Source organism: Lynx canadensis, chromosome D2 (assembly GCF_007474595.2).
Source record: "Lynx canadensis isolate LIC74 chromosome D2, mLynCan4.pri.v2, whole genome shotgun sequence".
NCBI classification, from domain to species: domain Eukaryota; kingdom Metazoa; phylum Chordata; class Mammalia; order Carnivora; family Felidae; genus Lynx; species Lynx canadensis.
The window spans coordinates 30,513,842-30,535,444 of NC_044313.2; positions in this window are offsets into that span (position 1 = coordinate 30,513,842).

Consider the following 21,603-nt stretch of genomic DNA (forward strand, 5'->3'; position numbering starts at 1 on the left):
CATGAGCGCTGCTTCAAACATGTGACAGGTTGTCCTGTAGAAGCTGGAGCAGACTTCCTCAGTGGGTACCTCTAGGAAATGTCACGACTTCTCTCTTGTTTCCCCATCTCCCAGGAGAAAGACCCTTCTACAGCCCATCAGGTCTTGAGGGTACTGACCGGGGCATCCTCATAGGGGTAGAGCCTGAGCAGGGTGGGGAATAAATAAATGCACAACATGCAAATATGCCCTTGGTCTCTTGTGCTCTCGTGTACCTCTTGCTGGCAAGTATGGCCTTTCCTCGAGTGGAAAGATTAAAAGCCAAGCGTTGGGTAGACATTTTGGCATGGAAGTTGGCAGAGCAGGCCTTTAGGCTGGCTTTGGTTCTAGGCTGTCTTCATTGAGGTAAAAGAGTTGTCCAAAGGGTTCAGTGTGACTCATTGGCACCTTGCATTGGAGATTGGGGCCAAATTCCAAGAGTTATAACCCGTTCCTTTGCCTTGCCTTGTTCCTTCTGTCCTGCACTTCTGGGTACCTCTCATGGAAACATGGCAGGATTCCCTTACTGGGTCTCTGGGCAAGAATTATATGAAGTTCCCCAACTGTCTCCAACAGCGATGGAATAATTAAAGTTTATCAAGGTAGACAGACTTACCTACCTGTTCAAGACCTTGTTCTGGTTTGTCAGCTGGGTGACCTTGAGCAAGTTACCTAAACCTCTCTTTTCAGCTTCTTCATTTGTATGAATGAAGCTAATAATGGTTCTTACCTCCAAGGATTAGTGTGAGGGTTAGATGCAATATTACACACAAAGTTCTTAGCACATTGCTGGTCACAGAAGAAGAGCTCAGTATTAGCATAATTGTTGACCCATGCATTGCTCTCTGCAATTACTGCCATCCCTGCGCAGAGATAAGAGAGGATATGGGTGTGTGCAATGTTTATCATGTGGCAGTAACACCACACTTTCTCTTCTAATCAAGAAAGCGCCCAGGAACCCAAGTGAGTAAAAGCAACACTATTATAGGAGTATTCTTAAATCTGCGCAATTAAATTTAAGAAGTAAATAATTTGTAAATTCTGCCCCCCCTTTTTTTTTTTAGGAAAAATGACTGGCAGCATTTGTCACAACTGATTACACTGTTGGGCACTGTGACACCTAGATGGGAGCCCCTGCCTGCAGTCCAGTTCTTATAACACTGTGTGTGTGTGTGTGTGTGTGTGTGTGTGTGTGTGTGTGTGTGTTTGTGGGAGGGAGAGAAAGGGACAGAGACAGAGAGGGAAAGGGGGAAGAGAGGGAAGAGACACAGAGAAGATAGGGTAGAAAGAGATGGAGAGAGAAAAGGAGACAGAAAGTGGGGAGGAAGGGAAAGAAAGAGACAGAGAGAGAGAGAGAGAGATACAAATCCCTGAGCTCTACCCTTAGAGATCTGTAGTACCCAATAGGTCTTGGAGGGCACTAAATTCCCTGACATATTTTCTGGAATTTTGAGAAGTACAGTTCCGGAAAATAGAACCTGGAGTTATTTATGAAATCAAAGCACCCTGTAAAGGAAGGTTCAATAAAAAAGGAGACTTTTCTGAAGAGTAGAAGCATCCAACTATGGGGCAGACAGGACCACCAAGCTCCCCGTCACTGGAGGCTCTCACACAGGAATCTGCCACAAAAGCTTACAGGCAGAGCATGTCTGTGCTTACCCTGAGGAGGGTGGCCCCAGGCCAGCCGCCTCCCTCCCTCATTGCTGGGAGCCCTAAGCGTCTGGTTGGGATGCCGAGGAATTAGAGGGGAACCCCCACCACATACAGGTCTGAGAAGCAAAAATTTGTCTCAGACAAGCTTCCTTTCCTTTCCCTTCTCTCTCCAGTTTGGGTGGCAGGGAGGTGGGTAAACACTCAAGGTCAAAGCCTTTGTCTCTGGGGCACCTGGGTGGCTTAGTTGGTAAGTGTCTAACTCTTGATCTCAGCTCAGGTCTTGATCTCACGGTCATGAGTTCAAGCCCCTCACTGGGCTCCACGCTGGGCATGAAGCCTACTTAAACACACACACACACACACACACACACACACACACACACTCCATCTCTGGTAAGCCATTCCTTAAAAGAACTGGAGAAACCCTTCTCTCAGAAGTGCCTGCATTTTAAGAAAGGGACTCCTGATGGGGTGGCTGGGTGGCTCAGTCGGTTGAGCGGTTGAGCGTCTGACTTCAGCTCAGGTCATGGTCTCACGGCTTGTGAGTCTGAGCCCCACATCGGGCTCTGTGCTGACAGCTCGGAGCCTGGAGCTTGTTTCAGATTCTGTGTCTCCCTCTTGCTCTCTGCCCCTCCTCTCTCTCTCTCTCTCTCTCTCTCTCTCTCTCTCTCTCTCCCGAAACTAAATAAACATTAAAAAATAAAAAAGAAAGGGACTCCTGATATTGGCAAAACCTATGAACTTGTAGTTAGGAGCTAGTGGGGACATTCTTATCCTGTCATAACCTGGCACTTCAGTGTCTACAAATCCTCATTGCTGGAGACAAGATAATGAGAGGGTATGAGCAGGCCACGCAGTCCAGTCCAAACAGAATGTGAGCTACTTATGTCATGTAAAATGTCCTAGTAGCCACATTCAAGATAGGAAAAAGAAACCGGTAAAGTTAATTTTAAAAACATTTTTTATTTAAATCAATGTATATCCAAAAACATAACCATCTTAACATGGAATCAGTATAAAAAATTATTAATGACCCATTTTACATTCTCCCTCTCTTTTTGCACTTCTTTTAAATTGGGGTTATAATTTACAACTAAAACTCACTTCAGTTCAGACTAACCACATATCAAGAGCTCAGTAAGCGTATCTGGCAAGTAGCTACATTATTAGACAACATATCTGCAGTCCCTAAACTATCCCAAAGGCTTCCTAGCTTTTCTACTTTACTACTGGCACATGACCTCAGGCAAGTTATTGAACTTTTCTTTATCTGACTTGCCTCCTTTGTAAGTAGTGATAAAAATAATAGTGTCTTCATGACAGAGTTGCTATGAAGAGTAAATGAGTTAATATGTGAAAAGCATATAGAATAGTGGCCAGCACAGAGCAGGTTGCTCAGAAACTCAACCCTCTGAGCTCTGTCGCATAGAAAGGGCAAGAGTTTTCATCTCTTTCTTATAGATAAGACAAGAACATTTATTAAGCCCCTCAATATGGCAGGCTCAGAACTAGAGGTCATGATCTCATTAAATTCCCCAGTAACCCAAAGAGGAAGAGATGACTGCCATGTTTTAATAATGAGGCTCAGAGCAGTCATTGAACTTGTCTCAGGCCACACAGCATGTACATGGCAGAGCAGGGATTAAAACCCAAGTCTCTTGGCTCTAAAATCCAATTCTTTTCACTAAACTGCGTGGCCCAATATGAAGAGATGGCCCATGCTCTTAGAGCAGGTGAGGACAACTCTGGGATTTGAGCTGCCATCTGATCCTCCGGCAATCTCCCCCTCCACGAAGCTGCCCCCCCAAGGGTAGAAGTAGGTCACCATAATAGGGTGATGGAGACATTTTTGGTGGGAAGACCCTCCTGGGAGTTCCTTCAGATTACATCTCTTTAGATGGATCCCCAAGTCTGCCAACTCTACCGGGCCTTGGCACCCAAGCTGAAGATACAGAGGGGATGGAAAAAATGGGAGTTTCTCCGATTTACCAAAAATACTTCACAACTTTGGAGCCTATTCTTGTCTAGGCTCTGCCCAATGTCTATCGCTCAAGTCCTCAATGCTTTGAAAGAAGAAAGTGGGCGCTCTGGCCAGAAGGGCACAGCAAAAGGATGCGCCCCATTGCCTCCCCTGGCTGCCCCTTGCCCCAAGATATCCCAACTCCACAGCCTGCAGGTGAGAGGTGATCACAGGAAAATGACTAAAAGGAAAACAGGAGGCCCAGGAACCAGGATACAGTTATAGGGAGAAAGGGGGGGACGAGAGAGACAGTGAGAGCAATTGAGAACAGCAATGCAGCAAAAAGAGCTTTTAGTGATAATTAATAATTAACATTTCTAATGATGTCCCGGCGACAGGAAGAGGCCAGCACAGGGCTCTGGGGCACGACTCACTCGGGGTGACTGCGACCTCCAGGAGGACCGGCAGCTTCATTAACCTCGGTGAGCTCCCCATGCACCCCTCATGCAGCCAGTGGGCTGCCGGTGCCGAAATGGCCATTGTCATGACAATCAGAGAAGGGGGAGGCTAGGGGTGATTTAAGGGGGATAGGCTGCCAGTATGAGAGGGCGCTAGCGAATTCCTTCTCTGGACTTGTAGATCCAGCTCCTATGAAAGCCAAGTTTCCCTTGGCCAAGGCAAGGAGCAGAGGGAAAGCATGTGCAAAGACACAGAACACTCCTAGGGAGCAGCACAGCTAAGAGCCAAAAAAAAGGGGACAAGGCAGTGGAAGAAATAAAGACCAGAGAATGCTTTGTGGGGCACGGGGAGCTGTCCTAGGAGGGGACAGGTTTGGCCAAAGCCAGGAACAGCAAGGACTGGCTATATGGCTATGGCTATCGTGGTAATAGTCAGTCTGAATGGTCCCCCAAAATGCATACATTGAAACCCTAATCCCCAGTGTGACTGTATTTAGAGATAGGGCCTTCCAGAAGTAATTAAGGTTAAATGAGGTCATAAAAGTGAGACTCCAGCCAGATGGGATCGGTGTCCTTACAGGAGGAGAAGGAGACACTAGAGAGCCCCCGTCCTCCCCACGAGCACACAGAACTAAGGCTATGTGAGAACACGGCAAGAAGTTGGCTGCCTGCAAGTCACAAACCAAATCAGCCAGAACCTTGATCTTGGACTTTCCAGCCTCCAGAACTGCAGAAATAAATTTCTGTTAAGTCACCCAGCCTGTGGAATTTTCTTTGGGCAGCCTGAGTAGACCAACACAGTGATGGTTGGAAACATCATGGCAATCAAAAAATGAGGTATAGGCTCTTGGCAACCAACCACCCCAGTTTTCCCAGAACCAAGGATCCTCCCGGGATGCAAGGTCTTCAGTGTTAAAGCTGGGACAGTCTCAAGCAAGCCAGGATGGTTGGTCACCCCAGCTAGTAACAGCAGCGGCAGTAATAGTGATGGCAGACGTGGCAGAGTGATATAATAATTAACTGATGGTTTATATGACATTTATATAATAATTCTATATTTATTCACTTGTAAGCTGCCGCATTCCTAAAGTCTGAGGATGCTTTAAGCCCTCATACATATACATATATGTATGTATACATATACGTATATGTATGTGTATGCTTTAAGCCCTCATACATATACATACATATACAGGGCTCTACGGCTCTACATGATGTGTTTTCAGAAACACATCTACCCTGCCCATTTAAGCCAGCTCTTTGCCCACTGAACTCAAGTTTGGCCCATTTTACCCCAAAGGCCAGTATGGACTCAGCTAGGTGGAGGGTCCCTCTGCCAAAGGCCCCCTAGCCTGGAGGAGGCTGCCCCCCCCCCGTCACTAGGTGCCAAGCAGATGTCCAAAGCTTCATTCCCAGAGCTCTAGATTCCTTCCAGCCAGGTGCGCTGGGCCTCGGCAGGCTTAGTGAACTTTCCAGGGGGTTCTGAGGAAGAACCGTGCTCCAAATGCCAAACAGTGGTTCTATCTACTGCTACTTGGGTTTACTTTACTTGTTATAACTTCTTATTTCGATATAATGCCAAATTTACAGAAATGTTTCAAGAACTTTCTAAAAAGAAAAACCTCATATCCCTTTTCCCAGATTCACCAATTATTCACGTTTTGTCCATTTGCTTAATAGTTTCTCTCGTTCTAGGGGCACTTGGGTGGCTCAGCCAGTTAAGCGTCCAACTCTTGGGCTCAGCTCATGATCTTGCGGTTCATGGGCTGGGCTCACGTTGGGATCGGCAGCTAGCAGCACGGAGCTTTCTTGGGATTCTCTCCCCCGCCCCCTGTCCCTCCTGGCTCGCACTGTCTCTGTCTCTCTCAAAATAAATTAATAAACTTAAAAAGATCATTTCTCTCATTCTTTCTTAATCTAAAAAATAAAACAGAAAGAAAGCTTTCCTAGTGTGTATAATACACACGGACAGAAAGACATATACAAGTAAATGCATCCGTATATTGGGAGACATATGTGTATTTTGGCAGCTCAATGCCTGCGTACTAATAAAGATGCATCCTCATAACCTTTGGTGGCAAAGATCATGGTTGTCTGGGGCTGGAGGTAAAGGGAGATTGACCGGGAGGAGGGGTGATGGAAATGTTCTATATACCAGTTATGATATATATATATATATATATATATATATATATATACACGTGCCAAAATTCATCCATCTAAATGAATGCTTACAATATATATATGTTACTGTAAGCAGTTTGTACTTCAATAAAGTTGACTTTTTTAAGTGTAGGCTTTTTTATTTTTTAATGTTTATTTTGTTATTTTTGAGAGAGAGTGTGAGAGCGCGGGAGGGGCAGAGAGAGAGAGAGGGAGACGGAGGATCCGAAGCGCGCTCTGGCCTGACAGCAGCGAGCCTGACGTGGGGCTCAAACCCACAAACCACAAGATCATCACCTGAGCCTAAGTCGGATGCTTATCTGACTGAGCCACCCAGGCGCCCCCACCAGGCTCTGTTCTAAGTACTTTACAGAATGAGCTCGTTGGACCTCACAACAAGCCTGTGGTACAAGGGCTATGACGGTCCCATTTTACAGATCAGAAAGGAAGGTTAGCTAGAAGCCCAAGATGGCACAGCTAAAAAAGTAACAAAACAGGACTCAGCACCCAGGCAGGCTGGCACCAGGGTCCCTGCTCTTTGACACTAAACTAAACTACCTCCTGATGTGATAGCAAGAAACCAGGTCCTGTGTAAATGTGGACTGTGTGCCACACAGCAGAGGTGCCCCCCGAGTGCCTGGGACCAGCCAGCGGGCAGAGCGAAACCGGCTGTCCCTGGGACTTCGTTGCACAGCACCCACACCACAAGGCTCTGCTCCACGGTTCCCCACCCTCCACACTCCTCGCGTCTGTCAGTCCTGTCTCTAGCGTTTTCCAACTGCCCGGTTTTAGGAAGCACCCACTGATGTCTTCTCGCCTAGTGCTGGAGACAGACTTGAACATTTAAACCACTCTACCTGTCCCCAAGAGATATTAATAGAAAATAAATATATGTGTGTGATTTCCTGAAGTTCTTCTATGTTTCAGAAGCGGGAGATGGCCTCCTCATGACCTGTGTGCTTCCCGTAAGTCAGGGTTCTGTGTGAGGAGAGCACTGGACCAGATTTCAGGAGTTCAAGCATGGACTTTGCGACTGAATTGCTGTGTGATGTGAGGAAAGTTACTTCCCTTCTTCTGGGCCTCAGTTTTCTCACCTAAAACAACAGGGGTTTAGATCAGTTCAGGGATTCTTTGCTGATGGATCCCTGGGAAATCCATGGATGGGCTTCAAATGTTCAAGGAATCCTCCAAAATTTGTATGCAGAGCGTTTTGTGTATGTGGCTTCAGGGGCCCATAGATTCTTTTGATTTTCAAAGGGACATGCTATTATTCTAAAATTTCAGCATCACTTGCCTGCCAAAATCCTGTCTAGTTCTAAAAGTCTAAGATTCTATGTGTTAATCTAAGTCTTTGTACTGCACACCAGCCTGGAACCTTCATTTACAGAGAATGACAAAGGAGACCCAGGACTAGCACATGAGTCTCCTGGTTGTAGTGCAGTCTTTTTCATTCATTCACTCATTTATTCATTCACTCGCCGTATATCCATTATGGTAATTGTGTGTTATTCAAATGATAAGTTTTGACATACGGCATGAGTCCCTACAATGCTCCAGGGTCTAACACAGCACCTAGCACATAATAAATACTTGGTGGATGGAACAGTGAGCAGAGAAGCTAACCAGGTCCTGGGAATGGGAATATGGGGAGAAAAGGCTGAACCCCAAATTAGGAGATCCAAGTTTTGGCCTCAGCATGGCTCCACTCAAAGCCTCTTCCGCTCTGCCCTTCTTTTTCCATCTGTGAAATGAGGGAATAGACTAGCTAAGCTCCAAGGCCCCTTCTGGATTTAAGATTCCAGGATGTCAAGACTGGCTCTAGCTACTTAGATGGAGCTGGGAAACAGCAGTGCCTAAGAGCTCCCCAACCCCGGGGAGGCCGCTAGCTCGGTGTATGAGTTATCTACTGTGCTGTAACAAATTAGCCTAAATTTCAGCAACTTAAAACAAAAGGGCACCTGGGTGGCTCAGTCAGTTAAGCGGCTGACTTTTGGTTTCGCCTCAGGTCATCATCTCACGGTTCACAGGTTTGAGCTCCATGTGGGTCTCTGTCCTGACCGTGTAGAACCTGCTTGGTATTCTCTCTCTCTCTCTCTCTCTCTCTCTCTCTCTCTGTGTGTGTGTGTGTGTGTGTATGTGTGTTTGTGCCCTCTCCTCTTTCTCTCTCTCTTTCTCTCACTGAAACCCTGCTGCCCAGCACAGCCCTGCAAGGATGAGGACAGAGCTGGGTGGGGGGTGGGGGGGTGGGGGGGTGAGGGCTCATCAGAAGCTACCCAAATAACCCAGCAAAACCTCAATTAGCCAGAGAAGAGTAAGATAGTGCCTTCACTTAATCACAATTTTTTCCCTCTTCAACTACCCCCCCCCCTCCGAGACATAAATCTAAATACTATGGCTGATGATAAGGAGACAAAAGGCAAGGAAGTATATTGCTGTTAAAGAATTTAAAAAAACCCTCACAGGGTCTATACCTATGAGCTTGCATTCTGTCTACATCAAAAATATTGTGAGACACTGAAAAATCCAGAATTATCAATGAATGATCTGTTACCTTTATTTTTGCTTGCTAAGAAAGAAACACAAAATAAAACATTTTAGGAAGTTTTTAAAAATTAACATTTCTAACAATGCAGCCTTTCTGCTGAACTTTCATCTAATTAGGAAATTAAATTAACCAGACGATTTCACTTCCTCAGTAAATGGGATTGGATTTCTTGTGGTGGCGACTCAGACTCTTTTCTCGATTTCCTTGACATATCCGGCTCTTCCCATCCGTCTTTCATTCCTCCTGCTACCTGGAATTCTTTCTGATCCTGCAGTTAGAGTAGGAAGAGGTGGGTTCTAGTCTGTTCCGGGGCATGTCTCTTACATCCAGGGCATGTGGCCTCTCTGAGCTCCTTTTCCCTCAGAGATTAAAGCAAATGATTCTTTAGGTCCCTTTCATTCTAGGACTCCCTACACTGACTATTCTCTCCCTCTTTGCTTTCTAAAATCCAACCACTTTTTCAAGATGCAAGTAAAACGCTTATCACCACCTTGGGGCCTCCCTTATCTCTGTAAACACAAGTGATCTCTTGCTTCTCTATGATACTGCAATTAGATGTTACATTGTTTTATGTATTGTGTGTAATATATATGCACATTTTGTCTCTCTAACCAAACCCTAAGCTCTTTGAGGATAGGGGTCTGGTATTTCTCATTTTTATATCCCTTAGCACTGCACCTGGCACATAGTAGGTGCTCATTCTGTGGTTTGAAGGAAATCCAAAGTGTTGTGGTTTTGCAGGACACAGGTGTATTGGATGCCCTTAGCCAGCAGGGGGAGCGCGTCTGCTCCTTAAAAGAAGAAACAGGCTCTGAACCTTTACTCTGTGGAGAGCTGATGGATAGATTTACCTCTGAGAATGAGAGGCCCATGGGACTGGGATGAACGCAGGGACGAAGGAGAGCCTGTTATTTCTCACCAAGAAGCCACCATTTATTTTGTAAACTTGGTAAACAGAATACCATCTCAAGAACAGAAAGTAACCTTCATGATAAATTCAGAGCATTTCCTATCTCTAAAGCTTGCATGGAGTTACAACGGGGATACGTTCTTGATTAAACACTGTGTACCTTGGGGCATTAAGTCTATGATAAATTGGGAGATAGGGACCCACAACCTCATTTCTTTTAAGGATATTTAATTACAAAATTCTGTAACAAAATTACAGCCTTATTAAAATGGTTTCTCACCAAAGAGAGGGTCTAGAAAGAGGATACAATGCCAATGGTAGCTTTTGGGTTTTCCAAGATCTCTCCCTGTGCTGCTGCACTCTATTCAGGGGTCAGCAAGAGGAGACAAACATCTCCCTTCAGAAAATAGCTCCTTGGGGAAGGTAATCTCTCTCTTCACCTACCCCCATGATTATGGGGTGCCAGGCAGCTAGGATACCAGTATGCAGAGATGTCTGGTGGATAAACTAGCTTCTCTTTAAAAGGACAAACACCTGCCAGTAATGAGTGACACGTTAGTCACTCACACCTTAGTATGAATCATACCGATCATTTTATTCTGGCACCCCTCCAAAATGGGGGGTCAGGAATGGTCAGTTTGGTTGTATACTAAACGAAGTTGTGATTCTCTGGGGGAGGAAAGCCAGGGTGATGACCCTTTATGGAAGGGCTTTGTGCAGGCAGAGAATGGTGTAGGGGATAAGGAACAGAGGGAGCCCCAAGATGTAGGTGATTGTGCCAAGAACCATGGTGACAGTAACCATCTCTGGGTTTTTCCAAGAGCCTGCTCCATAACCAGTCAAACCATGTGCCCCAATTTCTCATCAGGAAAATACAGCTCTTTGGCTTTCCTGGCACGTTTCCTCCTCCACCACCAAGAAGCAGAAATAGGCAATCCTGGTGGTTTGACCTTGGGGTCTGGGTCTTTGTTTCACCTCTCAGAGACTGAGACCGGATGTCCTCCACCAGCAAGTAGGGAGGGTCGTCTGACTCCCCTCCGAAGAAATACGCTGCTAAGGACATTGCTCTGCCTGGTGCACAGTGAGCCCTCAGACGCCACCACCACTGCTGCCGTCAGTGCCCGGCACACGAGCAGCCCTCGAGAAACACTGGCTGCTGCAATTACAGAATCATTCTGGGCCCTGTACCCGGGGTCGGCCTGCGACACAAGGTCTGCTGCTCATTACTTACATCCACGTTAGCTTTTCACCCCTCAGCTGCCTAATTAGGAGCCAGAGCGTGGTGCTGGAAAAAAACAAGAAATCTGACAACCCCAGCTGTGCTCTCCCTTCCCCCGGTCACTGTGCGAACGGAGCAGTGCTCCTCAGGAGGTGGGCACCACTTCTAGGAATTAAACATTCTGGAGCATCAGGTGGAGATGGTCTGTAAGTGCCAGATGCTTTGTGGCAAAGCCCCATCACGTGCTGGCTATGTGACTTCAGGCGAGTCGCTTAATTTCCTTTGCTGTTTCTTCTCATCTGCAAAATAAAGACCATGAGGACCTGACGCCACCCACGCCCATTCGGTGCCCGATGCAGAGTAGGAATTCAGTCAACATTAGCTTCCTTCCCCGCCAACTCTTTCTCCTGCTCCCCCCACCCTACTAGGGCCCAAAACACCAGAGCTATAGGGAATCTGAAAAACGGCCAGCTCTGTCTTACCTTTCCAGATTAAGGAAGGACACAGAGCAAGACAGAGGCGGCCCAGGATGAGAGGTCAGGCCGCCCCCTCCCAGTCCGTGCTCATCCGCATTATGGCTCTGCCATCACATGACCGTAGTGGGGCTGTCAGCTCAGGGTTCAAGTCTCTTGGTTTCATTTACCCTGATCTGTGGCTCTCCTCATTCTCTGAAATTATATCAAGGAAGCTTTAACGACCATCAGCCACGGTGGTTTTTCCTTTCTGAGGTCACTCACATCTTTGGCTAGAAACTCATCTGTGTAAGCATCTGTATTCTGCGCAGATTTGCAGCGGACCCTAGGAATTGTGCCTGGGTCTGGGCTTCTCCTTACAAGTGCGGGATTCTAAATTCAAATTCACAAACCGAAGCCTGTTTTCTGGAGCACGGCCAAATGTGGGTGAGTGAGAACAAGCAGTTTATAATCCTGAGATGCTAATCTACCTTTCCAGGTTCTGACTGTGGTGGAGGAAGTAATAAAGTTGGAGAACAGAATAGGTTCCAAGCCTGAATGACCAATTAAGCCTCTTTTTAAATGACCAAGAGCAATATCTATAAGATACAAGCTAATTACAAGAATTAACAACAACCACTACCAAAAACCCCCAGACGCTTCAACTATATCAAATGCTGAGGACCAGAAATGCAAGCCATCTTAACAAGATGCTCTCAGAGAGTGCCTAGCCCTGAGAGGACAACATGGTAAATTAATGGGACAGTGAGGAACGGGCCTTACCTCGACGCACCCTGGATGGATGGTTGGAACAGCATCTTTGAGGAGGTGACCACCATAAGTTGAGACCTGTGTAATGAGTAATAAGCGATGGGTGAACCTGAGAGAACATTCCACACAGAGGGCACAGCAAGTGCCAAGGCCCAGCTTGAGGATGATCGTGAAGAATAGAGAGCAGGTCAGTGTGGCTACAGCTCAGGGAGCCAGGGCTAAGGTATGAGATCGGAGAAGGAGGCAGTGGCCCAATGGTATAAGGGAGAGGGAGGCAAGATATGGAATGGTCAGGTAAAAACGGTCTCTGAGGACAGACAAACCTGGATTTGAATCCCAACTTTAAGATTAACCAGCAGCATGACCTTGTGCAGGTCATTTAACCTCTGAGCCTCAGCTTCCTCATCTTTGAAATGGGGATGATGTTAATAGAACCCACGTCACATGGTTACGTGAGGAATAAGTGACAGAAGCCATTGGGGTACACTTGGCAATCAGTAAGTTCCAACTTCTACTACGGGCTTCTTATCATGGACCCTCCCCGCCACCCCTCCAGGCCCTGGACCCAGTTCAGCCGCCACCACTCAGGATACCACCAGGTGGCAGTCTTTCAAGCTTTTCCAGCTTCACCAGTGCCTGGTCCTGCCTGGTTTGTCCTTGTTTTTGCCCGTTAGGGAAGTACAAAGACCCAAAGACTCTTTGGGGGCAGAGACTGGTTGGGTACAGGGTTACTGGAAATGTTCAAGGAATATTCTCTTATTTCAGCAAGAAAATGTAATGGCGAGAATACCAAGTCACAGCTGCAGAATACCGATTCTAGCCTCTACTTCACCCGCAGACCAGTCGAGCTTGGCAGTGCATTTGCTCCCTCTGGGCCCCAATCGTCCCCGTCTACCTGTACCATGGTATCACTGTGAGGCCCAAGTGAGGCACCGTGTGTGGAATGGCTAGAGTCTGCCTAGAATGTACTGTACAGCTTTGCCACTTAGCTTGCTGTTTCCTTAACCTCAGTCTTTTCGTCCGTAAAACGGGCATAGTAATTAGAATCGTAGGCTTGTAGGGATGATTGGAGCGCTAAAAGCACATGAACAGCACCCAGCACATGCAAGCGCGGCTCAGTGTGTGCTGTTACCATTGGTAAAGTACCGTGTAGGTAGATCGGCTTATGAGCACAGGCTGTGGGGGCTTTGGGTGTGGTGCGTGCTGGGGAGCGTTTGACACGGGATGAGCTCTCCGAAGGCCACGAGTCAGCAGAGAGAGGGGAGAGCTCTACATGGGGACGGGGAGGGAAGGTGTCCAGTAACCAAGCCAGGGAAACCTCTCCTGCCCTGCAGTTCCCAGGAGAGGCTGCAGGATGAAGGAGGAGGGGTGTCACCTGCAGGCCACATCTCCCCAGCCCGATTCTATTCCCTATCTCTTTCTGCATGAGTTCAGCATCAATTCCCTGCTGTGTTGTAAGCTCCTTGAAGGCAGAGAAGGTCTCATTCATCTTTGTTCCCCCACTGGCCTAACACAGAGCCCACACCTAACAAGCTCTGAATAAATGCTGGCGGAGGCCCATCCATCCTGGACCGTGTAGCGAATTGGTCACATCCCAGAAGCCCCTGGGCTGTGCACTGAGCTGGAACTCCTCCGACCCAGGCTACGAATTGGATGCTCTGCCTGTGACCCGGGGGTGTTGGTGTCTCTGTGCTAATGTCCTTATCTGTAAATGTGTGCAGAGCATGCCACAAGCACGGGCAAGAGAAAAGGCACAGATACCAGCTGGATTTCCCAGGCTTGCCATTTGTCCTGGACCTTTCCCTCCTGCCCGGAAGGCTCTCTGGAGGGGGCACTTGGCAGCGAGCGCTGTGTAGTGGGGAGGATCGGCAGAGTCGTGGGGAAGGGCGGCAGGTACAATGAAATAGACTCGGCATGCCAAAAAAAAGAGCACCCACATTCCTAGGCCTCCTCTGCCATATGAGAATTTTGCTGAGAGGGAGGGATCACTCCCTCTTTCTGGGCCCGTTTCCTCAACTCCACTACAGGGAGAATATAAATACCCACTTCTTTGTCGTAAAGGGCATAGTGCCCGGCCCACAGAAAGCGCTTAAACGCTCATTGACTATCCCGACGAGGCAGCGCATGAGACAAGGCTTTGTAAATACTGGAGCAGCTCTGTTAAAACTTCTCTGCCAAAGTACTCTCAAAGCAGAAGAAAGGGTATCCCACAGCCCCAGCCCAGGGGTCTGGAGGGATCTCACCCAACAGGAAGTTTGAAAGGTCTTTTGTCTAAAAGATGCACGTACAGTGCATTTGCATTCAACTCTGTGATGTATCTAGATTTATCAAAATGGAAAGCGTATTTTCAATTTCTTACCAGTTAAATTATCTACCAACACCTCCTCTTGCCCCCTGCCCCTAGCACATCTTCCGGTAAAAATGGGTAGTTCAGGAAGACGTGGTGCTTTTATCTGGGGTAATTTGTGGTCCTGGAATACTCCCCAAACATCCCTGTTTAAGGAGCACGGTGAAAAAGCACTCTTCAGGTTTCATTATTTGCATTTAATCTTGTGGTGGGCCAGCCTCTGCACCCTGCTTTGCTGAGGTAAAATACTTGGCCTTTGTCTGTTTGGGTCCAATCAACTCCCGAGGGTCCAGAATGAGCTCCCTCCCTGCACGCTGCAGTGCTCACGGGGCCAGCCAGCAGGCAGTAATTGGACAGATCAGACAACAAACAGCCTGCGGGGCTCTCTACTCAGAACTCAATGTTGTTACTGCTGTTCTTGTTGCCTGAACCTCTGGCCCCCTGCCTCCCTGGGGCCTGCCCTCCCCTCCCAGCTCCAGCCCCTAGCCTTGTCTTTGAGGTTTTGCCTGCCTCCCGAGATGTCCTAAACCGCACCTCCCCCCCCAAAAAACCTGTGCCCCAGCTTTCCAGGCAGCCGTTGTTGCCACCTCGCTGGAAAGCCGAATTGTGCTCCAGCTCTTAAAGAGCTCCAGGGGAGCAGTTTCTACAACCTCTGCAGGAATCTGGTTCTAACATCTCACAACTCTCGAGGAGAAGAAAGCCTTCTTTTCATGCAATCTCAATTCCTTTCTGTTGCAATGAGCATGGAGTTGCTTTTATTCTCTATAGTTAGAGCTACACTTAAACAACCATAATTCCTCACGATTTTCTCCTCGCTCACCAGTGTGTGGAATGTTGGCTTTGCTTCTGCTGGTCAGCCTTCATCTACCATGTGCACGGCCCTGGGGCAGGGCTGGGCTCTTCTTGCCTCTGAGGAGTGAGTGGAGTGACACTGAAACAGAGTGGAGCCTGCCATCACAGGGGTAGGGCTGAGCCAACAGTGACCCTGCGCTTCTTTGGGTGTCTGGAAGAAGTGACTGAAATGACCCCCGTTGAGGGTCTCTGGTGTGCCAGACCCTAAAGATGTTTACGGGATATGTAAAGCTAGGTCTCTCTGAAAGGAGCAGTTACTTGCTCGGCTCTGGACAGTAGGCACTGCCCAAGAGACATCAGTCTGCATCCCAGCTCTGCTTTTCGTTAGCTGAGCCAGGCTGGGCAGGCCACTCACCCCTTCGAGCCATCATTTGTGTCAATGAGGATTTTTTTTTTTTTTAATTCTGTAAAGTTCTGCACAAATTGAAAGACTTACTGTAGATCGGGTGGAGAGATTATGCAGGCAGGGGTACCTACAGATCTGCCAGTGCGGGAATATAAAAGTGAGATGCTGAAGGTCTGGGTGGGAAGAGAAAGAGATGAAAGTGAGTGGCATTTCAAAGGAAGGACGGGCAGGTGGGGGGGGGGGACAGATTGTGCACTGAGATTGGAGGAAAGAGAATGACAACAGGTACCATTTATGGAACGCTCACGATGTACCAGGCGCTCTGCTAAGTGCTTTGCCTACGTTATCTCATGTGTTCCTTATGAAAGTCCTGTAATCGTGTTTATTGTCCTCATTTTACCCCGGCATCTAGCCGGTCATAGCAATACCTACAGACCCTGAAACTGAACCTGCGAGAAATCCATTCTATCTTGAATGGAATGTGGTGTCAAGATGAGGATAGAGTTTTAGGGCAAATCAGGAAAGAACCAAGAGGTGCAGGGAGAAGCAGTGGGGGGAAGGGAGTACTCTACAAACCCCGGTTAATGAAATCACGATGGAGTAATAAAAAATAATGCCCCTTGCAATTTCAAACATGGATTCCTTTTCCCAGACGCCATCAATTCTTGTCTACCTGTTCTTGTTAGCCCTCCACTTCTAACCCACCTCCTCTCCAAATGGTCTGACTCCTCCCTCCTCCCTCTCTTTTCCCAATGGCTCCTCCCTCCCTCACTCCCTCCCTCACTCCCTCTCTTCCCTTCCCCGCCACCCAATTACCCTTTCCATCTTCTTTTGTGTCAATACTTGACTCTTTTTTTTTTTAAGTTTATTTATTTATTTATTTATTTATTTTTTGAGAGAGACAGAGCATGAGCCAGGGAAGGGCAGAGAGAGAGAAGGAGAAAGAGACAGAATCCCAAGCAGGATCCAGACTGTCAGCACAGAGCCCGACACAGTGCTTCAACTCACGAACCATGAGATCATGACCTGAGCCGAAAACAAGAGTCAGACCCTCAGCTGACTGAGCCACCCAGGCACCCTGATACTTGACTCTTTCTTGATGACAAGATCTTCATATTCAGTTTACACATTCAAAACAGATTAGAAACATTCTCCTCCACCCTTCGCTTCCTTTCCAATATCCTTCCTCCCTTTTCTCTCTCCTCCTGATTCTTTCCCTCTTTTTATTTACACCTTCCTGTTCACTTTCCTCTCCTGTTCACTTTTCACACATTTCTCTCTTCCCTTAGGATGAAACTGGCCAGGCCACTCCCAGCCCAGGGGCCCCTTGGCATATGCTGCTGGCAAATGCCTGCTTCCACTCCCCAACTGCTAAAGGCTTTTTTATTATTATTCTTTAAGCCGTGACCATGAGTTCATGTCTGTCAGAAACCTGGCTGGGTTGGCAGCTGGAGATGCCAGACCAGGAGTGGCTGGAACCTGGATCAAGATCTACCCACCAAGGCAGGGTCAGGATCTTGGGAGGTCCTGGCAGCTGATGGTAGGAGGAAGTGAGGCCAGGTTGGGGGAATATCAGAGGAAGCTGGCATGAGGCAGTCAGTGGGCAGAGGCTCAGGAAGGCAGTTGATATCAGGGATATGAGGCAGCAGGTGGTAATGACTCAGCTACAGGGAGGGAAGAATCTGGACCCCAGAACCCTAAACACCTGGGTCATGTGGTTGGGTACCAGGATGGGAGAATGAGACAGAGACCCAGTTATTGGAGCAGGAGTACCAAACAGAGCTCAGTCAGAAGAAAAAGGTAAGAGCGGGTACTAGGACCTGGAGCAAAGGCAAGGCAGGACCAAGGTCAGCAACAAGGCCAGCCTTAAGATTCAAGATGAAGCTTTCCTGCTGCTGACCTTGGGCTCCAGGGAGCCCCCTGACCATGAAAGCTATTGCTGGCTGGCCATCTCAAGCACGAGTAGAGAGCTGTGCAGTCGGGGGTTCTCCATGGCCCTGCCTTGTCCCTGTGTCATACTCTTAGCCAGCCTCTCCGATTGCAAAACCACCCTACAACAGTGTGGGAAAACTTCAAAGCATCCAAGCCACCTGGGTACAGAGTAACATGATTATCAGACGTCTACCCGCAGCATCACTCCCAGGCTCCCCCACACCCCACCCCGCAGCCCTAAGAGGCTCTGACCTTTCTAACCAGCTTTTCTAGGATTCCATAATGCTCTCCTTTTTCCAGTCTCCTTTCACAGGTCTGCCCTCTCTCCACCTGGACAAGTTTCCTGTAGCATGCACTCCCATTCTAAGCTGTTCTGAATGAGCTCTCTCTGGCCAGCTGGAAGTCCACCATGGTTTGTGGCTTCTCTACAAGGTCTGCACCCTCATCCCTACTTGCCTCCCCTCATAAATCCATTCCATGCATCTGTCACTTCTAAGCCACTGTTCACACAAGTGCATCTGAAACTCGCCAGCCATCTGATAAGTACATGTTCCTTAGAAGAAAGGACTACAGCACATTACAAGTTGGTTGGAGAAGGAGTCATTTCTCCACTGTCCCTTAAACTCCTCACTTCTTTCAGTGTATGGTTTCTCACTCGCAACTGCCACTGCTGTCGCTTGCCCTCACCAAACCATTCTTTTCTTTGGGGGCAACCAAAGCTAATTCCACAAATCCCTCATCTGCAACTCCAAGTTCTCAAATCTCTCAAAATCGAGAGGTGGATTTTTGTTTTGTTTTGTTTGTGAGTCTGTTGCCAAAACTCAGCTGGTGACAAAACCTGACCTCAACTGATGGGAAGCCACTTTATCCTCACACCTGCTTAAGTGAGAACATTCACGTATCTTACTGCAGAAATATTAGTGCATCCTGTTAAGGGATACTGCCCAAGACCTCACAGGGGACGTTTCAGAGTGTATGGTACATTTCTGAATTCTAAAACCCCTTTGGCTTCAAGGGCTGCAGATAAGGGCTTGGGGACCTGTAGCAACCTCTCTGTTCTTTTGCAACAGACCTGTTGGAACAGAAGCATCTCTAAGATCTGAGATTCCCTGGCCTTTTCTTTCCATCTGGAGAGTGAGAAGACAGCCAGGTGGATCAGTGAGGGTGACGAGAAAAGCAAGGATAGCAAATCTTCTGATGTGGAGAAAGAAGGGCTGACTTACTGTGACTCTAAGTGGCCTGTGTAACCCGTCTGAGGCTGGACTATGGGAGAGAGAGCTCGTTCCCAAGAATCCCTGCTCCAAAAGGCTTTCAAGATAACTGAAGTGACACCCACAAAATGTCTTGAGCTTTTAGAAAACAAAGTGCCACATTAACTTTTTAGTATTTTTTAAAGTAAATATGTTTAACTGGAATAAATTAATCAGCGAACACCGTGTGTTCACTCAGTGCCCAATTTCACACCAGCTTCCATGAAGTAGTCAAGTGTAAGATACAAACTCTGGGCTCAAAGGGGCTTCCATTCAGATAGGATGGCCCAGTTTTATGCCTAAGAAATAATTAGAAAACTGGAGTGCTAAGATGTTGCAGACCTGCAGGAGAGCAGAAGAGGCAAAGCTTGCTGGCCAGAGTGGTTTGGGAAGGTGGTGTGGGAGGTGAGATTTAGTCTGGGTGTCAAAAGATGAGAAAACCTCTTAGGCAAGTGTCCCAGATAAGAATGCACATTTGTGGGAGAATAGTATGGAGAGAGACGTCACCAGAGTGGAGAAGGCTGGAGTCAGGGTATTGGGAGGAGACTGAACACGCCAGATTGGGTAAGGAGTGGGTTGAAAAACGTGTGTGTCTGTCTGCTTATGCAGTCGTAACAAAATACTACAGACTGGATGGCTTATACAACAGAAATGTATTTTCTCACAGCTGGAGGCTGGAAGTCCCAGGTCAAGGCTCAGGCAGGTTTGGTTTCCTCAGAGGCCTCTCTCCTTGGCTTACAGATGGCCACTTCTCTCTGTGTCCTCACATGACCTTTCTTCTGTCCACGTGCAGAGAGAGAGAGGGAAACCTCCAGTGTTTCTTTATTTTTTTTTTGTAAGGACACCAATCCTAAGGATTAGGGTTCTACTCGGTGATCTCATTTAATCTTAATTACCTCCTTAAAGGCTCTATCTCCAAATACAGTCACATTGGGAGTTAAGGCTTTAACATATGAATTTGGAGGTGGGGTGGGGTGGAGAGACACAATTCAGTCCATAACAGTGTGCATTTGTCCCGAGAAAGCAGGGTGTATCTGGGCAGTTTGTGAGGGCAAGATGTCTACAATGAGGCAGGGCAGGGCTAGACTCTGAGTGGACACAGACATGAACTGAGTGAATGGACATGGAGGACATTAGAGGAATTAGAAATTATAGGACCAGGTCTGCTTGGACCACAGGCTCAACTCTCCCAAGTTCAAGTGCAGAAACCAGATTGCATTCCCTAGAGAACTTCCTGGAAAGAATGTCTCCGTCATTTCCTGCATTTCTCTGTCCTTCCCCAGCACCTCTGGTCTGTTGCACCCTCACTTGTCTAGCTGCAGGGAAGTGTGACATCATTATAGAGCTGTTTTGTGCAGACAGCCTATTCACATCTGGATGACTGATGCTGATAATTACTGCATTGGTTACTAAATCTGCTGGGTTTAGGTGAGGCGAGGCTCCACAGCTGGGGCTGCTGCTCACAGCTTCACCAGCAGAGAGAGAGGTGAGAACAAAAACCAAGAAAGGTGTGCTTAGGTGCTTGGGATTGAGTGAAACTGGTTAATTACCAGTCACTTGCTATCTCCCTGAGTTGAAGTTTCTAGCTAAGGAACACTCATTGATCAGACAGAACACGACAACCTGCAACTTACCTCCACACTAAGAGGGTGGTGGGAACCAAGATGCAGAAACAAGCGTGGAGGTGGCCTCTGGGATGCCAGGGGCATCCATATGACTCAGATGCCCTCCGAACAGGATGACGGCGTGATACAGCAGCAGACCGGACTCCTTATGGAAAGAGTTCCGAATCAGGTGTGTCCTTGGGGCAGAGTTTCTGCTAAGTGAAGGTTCTTAATTTGGGGTCTTAGATTAACTTTTAAGGGTCCATGAACCCCCTAAATTTGCACGGCAACATGTATGCGTGTATGTGATTGACCATTTTTCTGAGAAACAAACCCCTACCATTAATCAGCTTCTTGAAAGGCTCAAAAGAGTTGATCTCCCAAAGGGAAAAGATTGTACACCACTGCCCTAGACCCCCAGAGAAACAGGTTGACATTGGGCAGAGCCCCAGGAAAGACTTGAGATCCCTAGTGATCCTGACATGATACTCAGAGATGTGTTTGTGTGTGTGTGCGCATGCATGTGTGTTTATAGATTTTTCTAGAGGGAGGATTCAACAATTTTTGCCAGATTCTCAACAGGGTCCACAACCCTCAAAAGACTAAGAACCTGAGCTAGTTCCAGTTCCAAGACTAAGAACCTTACCTATTTCTTTCCAGAGGACAGTCACAGAGACCGGAAAACAGGGCCCAAAGTAGCCTCTGGTAGTTCTGCTAAAACCTGGCGATTAAGTGGGGCCAGGGGCTAGTTGGCAGGAGGGTCTCCATTAAACACACACACATACACACACACACACACACACAAAACCAAAAACCACACTGGAGTCATTTTAAGAGTCCAGTGCCCAGAAGCCAGAGTGATGGTCACAAAGCCCTCAATAGATGAAAAAACAGTCCTAGCTTCCTCCTTTCTGATGGTGTATTCCCAGGTCTTTCTCTTCCAGTGCCCCCGCCCCAGCTTTCAGAAACGCAAAGACTTTAATCATGGAAGCTCAAATTTCATCCAATAAATCCTTACTGATCACCTACTATGTGCCAGGTCTATTCTAGGCGCAAAACAAAGGACTTGTCTTCAGAGTGTTATCGACCTAGGCCCATTTCCTGCCCAACACACGGGTATTTT